A 7,773-nucleotide genomic window follows, 5' to 3' on the forward strand; every position below is an offset into this window, starting at 1 on the left:
TAATTACATTTGAAGCAGCTACAAATTGGTTTTTAAATGCTTTTGCTCATGTAGTTTATTTCTTGCATATAGAAATGCAAATCATTTTATGTAGTGATTTTGTAGTTTGACACTTGAATATATTGGTTTATTTCTAATAGATTCTAGTGGAAGTTTTAGAATTTTTTATCTCCATGTTAAATAATGAAAATATTGTTTCTTATTTTCAAATTTAGAGTACTTTCCCCCTTCTTTTTATCTTGTCGACATGAATAGAATTTTCAACGCTATATTGAGTAATGATAACAGTGAGAATGGTCATACTTCTGCCGAATAACAGAGAGAAAAGAAAGATTAAAGATTTTCACAACAGAGCATGATGTTAATTGTAAATTTGTCTTGTTCCTTCTAAACCCTCCTTTTTGAGAGTTTGTATCATGCATTCATGTTTAGTCATGTCATTAGGATGGTAAAACTTACTCTGCATCTATTAATATGGTCGGATTATTTTTACTTTACCTTTTGTTGCTGTGCGAGGTCCTCTGAGCACCACCAGGAGTGATTGCTGAGCACAGAGCCAGGATTAGCCCCGAACACCACTGGATATGGTCCCTCACATAAAACTTATATGATTTCAAATTTAAAAAGAAAGTGAACATCAAGGCCGAGGAAGAGGGTACCTGGTTAAGGTCTCTTCTTGATCCCATTCAACTGTGCTCCCGATTTTACCCTGATATTACCATAAGCTGTGGAGGTCCGTCAAAATCTCTGTGATTACCTAGAGATCCCATCCTCACATTAAACCAGACCATAAATCATTGAAAGTGGCTCTCAGGATCATGGAGCACTAGTCGTGAGCCATCTGCAATTTAATACCAAGTGAGTAGTTTAGCTGAACCAATAATGGTCATGAATAAAATATTTCAAAACATATTATTAAGGGAGAGAAAAATGTGTGTTACCCTTTGAGATGAAACATTTAAGTTTTATTGAGATCTATAAAATTCTCTCATTTAGCTAATATTTAATGGGTAATATAGATATTATATGGTATATTTTAATAAAATTCTGTTGATAGTAAAATATCAGGGGTTTTGATGTTTTTTGTTTGGTTGGTTGTTTTCTTTTACTGACTCTGCTATTTGTCCTTGCAGCATCTCTGTATTTGAACTGACAAAAAAATAAAAAAGAAGAAGAAGAAGAAGAAGAAGAAGAAGAAGAAGAAGGAGGAGGAGGAGGAGGAGGAGGAGGAGGAGGAGGAGGAGGAGGAGGAGGAGGAGGAGGAGGAGGAGGAGGAGGAGGAGGAGGAGGAGGAGGAGGAGGAGGAGGAGGAGGAGGAGGAGGAGGAGGAGGAGGAGGAGGAGGAGGAGGAGGAGGAGGAGGAGGAGGAGGAGGAGGAGGAGGAGGAGGAGGAGGAGGAGGAGGAGGAGGAGGAGGAGGAGGAGGAGGAGGAGGAGGAGGAGGAGGAGGAGGAGGAGGAGGAGGAGGAGGAGGAGGAGGAGGAGGAGGAGGAGGAGGAGGAGGAGGAGGAGGAGGAGGAGAAGAAGAAGAAGAAGAAGAAGAAGAAGAAGAAGAAGAAAGAAAGAAATTAATTTGATTGAAGAAGAAGAAGAAAGAGAAATTAATTTGATTGCCGAAGGTTATTATGGAATAGGGCCAAGGAAAATCTCCAGTAGCTCTCTCATCTGGCCAGCCTGTACTCCTAGGAACAGCATAAGATTGAGCAGTAAACAACACTGATTAAATACCCCCTTAAAATCTTCTCTCACTTCTACATAATCAAAATTTTTCTTTGAATTAGGAAAATTACCCCAATCTATTCTGATATTGCTAGCATGAATCACTAAGAAATTAGTTAGCAAACTCTTATGCCTTCAGTACAGTGCTTTGTAAGATCCTGAAAGAAAAAAAAAGTTAAAGACTCTATCCTTCAATCAAGACTCTATGTGCCTAATTAGAGAGAGAAATTTAAAAGCTAAATTATGTCTTTCCGATTCACTCCTGAAAGTAAGTGAAGGTAATTACTAGCGTGGTCTCCTACAGTAAAATTACCAGTTATCAAAAAGACTCTGGTCAAGCCTTAAGAAATCGAAAGTAAACAGTTTTGATGACATAAGAATAAAGGCATATCATAGAAGAAAAGATTAGAAAATAGATATTAAAGGTAAAGAGAATGTATTTTAGAGTGTATTGCTATCTGTGAGTTTGAAATGGTTTTCAATTTGTCAGAGTGTTGCCAGATCATGGAACACACTGAAAAATCAATGTATTATTTTGGAATTGTAAGAACCTTTTTCTATAATGTTTTAGGTTTTTATTTTGATGTAGGCCTATATGGACTGGAGTGTTAGCACAGTGAGTAGGGTGTTTGCCTTGCATGCAGCCAACCCAGGTTCGATTCCTCTGCCCCTCTCAGAGAGCCTAGCAAGCTACTGAGAGTATCCCACCCCCACTACAGAGCCTGGCAAGCTACCCGTGGCCTATTCGATATGCCAAAAACAGTAACAAGAAGTCTCACAATGGAGACATTACTGGTGCCCACTCGAGCAAATTGATGAACAAAGGGATGATAGAGCTACAGTGCAGGGCCTATATAAATTTAAAGTTGCATAGATCATGGTGAGATTATATGCTATTATCACTTAATTCTAATATATCATTTTATGTGCTCAGCAAAATAAGTTTTCTAACAAATGTATATAACTTGCATAATCTTCAATTGATAGCTATGTGATATATCTACATGATGAATATAAACCTGTACTAATCCATGATCAAGAGCCTAGTGTTTAGACTTAATTTCTGTTGAAAATTTTGAACGTATTTTCTTAGAAATCATGTTAGAAGCTCAGGTTTCTACCATAGAACTTTACCTTTGAGTATAACTGATTTGAAACAAGAAGGCATACCTCTTTCTATTCCATTTAATCACCAGTTGATTCCTTCTCCATATTATTGCCAGCAAGATCTCTTAAAATGAAAATTTCATCTTGCCATTTCCCCGGCATATCCAACTCCTATGTAAAAGCATGTGTTGCAATAAATTCTGAAGTCCTTTTTGTTTTGCTAATATTAGTTTTTCACTAAAGGATAAGCCACCCTATGGATTTCAGATAGATCTTTATAAATGTCACTCTAAACCTGTGGGTTATTTGAGCTGAGGCTTACTAAGACCCTGGAGACTCAAAAAAGTTGCCACTTTACAGAGAAAAATAAGAATTAAATCTCTTGTTGTTGTTGATTTGCTTTTTCTATTTACCAAACATAACATGTTTATCAGTGACACCTATCTACATAGTAGAAAAATGATTTAATTACAAACAAAGGTTATTTTTTTATGATTAACCCTCTTCTTGCTATGTGAATCTTCCTCATCTTGAAGCTCCTATCTCATTCTTTATTTCAGAAATGTACCATCATATTTTCTCATTGTTGTTATAACCTATGTCTAATTGGGTTAGATTCCTCATATTTATGTAATTTAATGTTATTTTTCCCTCCTACTAATAAGTCTGATGTCAGTTGCTTGATCAATACAAGAACAACTTAGAGGTGTTGGAGGAAATATACTATGCCCCACTAAAACCATCCAACTCCTTATAAAACTTACTCGTATATTTAACGTCTTCATTTAACTGAGATATTAATAAGTCTTTAAGTATTAAGTCACTTTATATTCATTTTAATGCTTTCTATATTTATTCATATTTTTACTATTAAACATAAATTTTCTAAATGTTCATTAGGTATTATCTTCAAAGTAAAAATCATTCTCCATTTTTGAACTCTCAAATTTCTTCCCTGTTTCCCTAAATAAACATGCTAATGTAAAAATCTATCTGTCCACATATTTACTTTTTTTGTTTTAGTAAGTTTTGTGTATTTTTACACATATAGATATAATTTTATTTTTACTCCTTAGTCTTAAAAGTTGTGTAGTGTGCAACTGTGGAGAAAATACTATGTCCATCTGTTGCCAATTTTTAACACATCTGTAACATGGTAGGTCTCAGTAATGTTCACTGAATTGATATAAATTTCCCTTTTTCTAGCGAGAGAGTCACCCTGCCCCCACAAATCAGTGAATGTTATCTCTGAAATTTACTTACGTTTGAACCCAGGAGGCCTAGAGAAAGCCTGTCAGACAAGTATGGATTTGTTGCTAATTTAGCAAACAATGGTTAACCTATTGAGAAACTGTTTTTTGAGTTTTCATAAGGCAATTGATTCTTAAGGGGAAGACATGATAGATTGCTGTCTCCACTCATATACAATTTCATAAAGCATGCAAGTAAACAAAAGATAAAATTATGATGAGAGAGAGAAGGGGTCAGAGAAAACCACAACTGGCTTTAAAGTTTTTAATACCTGCTGTTTCTTGAAATTTATGGTTATATTAATGAGTTAATATAAGTTTATTATCTACATCATGCCTGAGCCCTCTTGAATCCATTAGAATCTTCCATGATATAATGCCTTAGACATTAGCTAATGTACAGTTTTGTATGTTTGATAGCACGATAAAGTGGAAAATTTAATAAATTAATATTACTTGAAATAATTGTAGCGAAGTTTTTGGTTTTATTGGTGCTATCAAATTGTGTCTGCACACCCCTACATTCTCTGCCAAGTAATTCTATAACCATTAAAGTATTCTGAGAAAGTATTATAGATGCTTTATTATATATTTTGAGTTAATAATAAAGAAAAAAATTGATTTTTAAGTACTAAAGGACTGTTTATAGTATAACCAATACTATCTACTGCAGAATGAATCTTTTTCCAAACATAAAATGTAAATGTGATTTCATCTTTGAAAAGGCAATATGATGCTTTTGTTGTTCTTGGGCTACTGATGTTATTTAAAGATAAAAATGAATGTCCTCTAAAATTCTTCAGGTAAAGAATGTCACTGGTGTCAGTTATTCTCTAGTTGAAATGTGCCGTGCTCTGAAGTAGTCGGATGTAGAATATAAATGCATAATTATTTTCTCAAACATGAGGGTCAGAAAAATGCCTTATAAAAACATGCAAACCATAAAACTCAGCAGTAAATTAAATTAGTAATTATGAAAACTATAGAAACATGTCATATATTTCTTCTGTACTGTAGAATACTTTTTCACAGTTCTAGATGAAGCATTATAGGTTGGAGAGATAGTGATTATGAAGAACTCATAAATGCATCACCTTATGTGATATAAAGGCTAAGAGGATAAGTGTTTTTATGCAGTTGGGGGATAATATAATTAAAGAGTCTGTAATAATTTTACCTAATATGAGTTTGATTTTTGTATAGGACAGGTGAATTCTCTGAGAGGCAGATACTGAAAAAGAATATTAGGTCTACAGTGGTGTGTTACGGATAAAAGTCTTTTCATTTTGTTGTTGTTTTCACAGAATGGAGAGAGAAGCATGATTGCATAGAAGTATCTTTTATATTGTGTTTTAAATTTAATAAGTAACCATACTAACTGGGTTATATTAAAGATTTACAGGCAACAGAGTCTTGTTATAATGGAGATGACTCAACTATATACCAGTTATTTGCTGTTACCCAAGAATGGTCTCAGTTTGAAAGTTACCAAGTAGAATTGAAACTGTTTTTCTAATCACGCTCTTCTGAGCTGGGAAGTTTGTTCTTGTGTCTTCATGGCACATGTCCATTGATCAGGGTGTACTTTGATCAACTTGTTAAACACAATGCATTGAGAGACAGAACCATAACTAAACCTCTGAATTGTCTGTTTTCAAATGGGAAGTATTTTGCTTACTAAAGGATGTGTGGTTACACATGGAGTGCTTGCATGGAAAATGAAAGGGGAAATGTTAAAATGAAAATGGAAATTTGCTAAAAATAATTCTATATATGCATATGAACTAATCTGCATAAATGCATCTCCAAAGTAAAGTGAGCCAAACATGCCATTTTCAAAATTTGGTAAATATTCAGATTGGAAGTAGAAAGAAAACAACTAGATAAATGCCAGAGAAAAACAGAATAAAGAATCTAGGAAATTATGTAGAATGATAGCACAGCTGGTAGGGCGTTTGCCTTGCATACCGGTTACTCAGGTTCGATTCCTCCATCCCTCTCGGAGAGCCTGGCAAGCTACCGAGAGTATCTTGCCAGCATACTGGCAAGCTACCTATGGCATATCCGATACGCCAAAAACAGCAACAACAAGTTTCGCAATGGAGACCTTACTGGTGCCCGCTCAAGCAAATCGATGAGCAACGGGCTGACAGTGATAACAGTGATACAGGAAATTAGCACTAAACTAAATAAAAAATAAGCTGTGAAATATTTAGAGACTTTAATGTCTGTCTCTGGAAAGTGGTCATGATTTGTCCAATTCCCAAAAGCTATCACTTCCAAAATTGAGATTGCCAGAATATCCAGGAGTTTGTAGAATTAGAACAGCTAATAAATCCTTAAAGTGGTATGTCATGATCCTGGTATTTGTGCAAACACCTTCAGCTTAAGATACTGAATCAGAAAAAAATTATAAAAATAATATTTTATGTTAAAATATATTGGTAGCTTAAATTTGACTGGATTTAGCAGCAAAAACATATTTGGAATTATTGCTTAGAAAATATGGGAGAAGGAGAAGATGAATAGGTTCACTGTCCCAGGTATACAGTATCCACATCACTTTAGAATGAGCAAAAATCATAATTTTTTATAATTTATTGAAAACACAATATTACAATTTTGACAAAACAGATCACAAGTGACAAGCAATACTAGAATAATACTACTCTGAATTAAATGCAGCTTGTTGGGAAAATCAGCATTTTCTTTGTCATTTTCACTCCTCAGATGAATCAGATATAACTTCACAGTACAAGACTGTACCTCTGGAGCACAAAAGTCAGATCAAAATGGATTAAAGACCTCAACATCAGACGACAAACCATAAGGTACATTGAGACAAGGTCAGCAAAACCCTCCACAATATTGAAGATAAATGTATCTTCAAAGATGACATGGAACTAAGCAATCTAGTAGAAACAGAGATCAACAAATGGGACTACATTAAACTAAAAAGCTTCTGCACCGCAAAAGATACAGTGACCAGAATACAAAGACTATCTCCAGAATGGGAAAGGATATTTACACAATACCCAGCAGATAAGGGGTTGATATCAATGGTATATAAAGCACTGGTTGAACTCTACAAGAAGAAAACATCCAACCCCATCAAAAAATGGGGCAAAGAAATGAACAGAAACTTTCCCAAGGAAGAGATACGAATGGCCAAAAGGCACATGAAAAAGTGCTCTACATCACTAATCATCAGAGAGATGCAGATCAAAACAACGATGAGATACCACCTCACACCACAGAGGCTAGCACACATCCAAAAGAACAAAAGCAACCGCTGTTGGAGAGGATGTGAGGAGAAAGGGACCCTTCTACACTGCTGGTGGGAATGCCGACTAGTTCAGCCCTTTTGGAAAACAATATGGACAATTCTCAAGAAATTAGAGGTTGAGCTCCCATTTGACCCAGAAATACCACTGCTGGGAATATATCCCAGAGAAGCAAAAAAGTATAGTCGAAATGACATCTGCACTTATATGTTCATTGCAGCACTGTTTACAATAGCCAGAATCTGGAAAAATACCCGAGTGCCCTAGAACAGATGACTGGTTGAAGAAACTTTGGTACATCTATACAATGGAGTACTATGCAGCTGTTAGAAAAAAGAAGGTCATGAATTTTGCATATAATTGGATCGGCATGGAAAGTATCATGCTAAGTGAAATGAGTCAGAAAGAGAAAGA

Source organism: Sorex araneus, chromosome 1 (genome assembly GCF_027595985.1).
Source record: "Sorex araneus isolate mSorAra2 chromosome 1, mSorAra2.pri, whole genome shotgun sequence".
Taxonomy (NCBI): domain Eukaryota; kingdom Metazoa; phylum Chordata; class Mammalia; order Eulipotyphla; family Soricidae; genus Sorex; species Sorex araneus.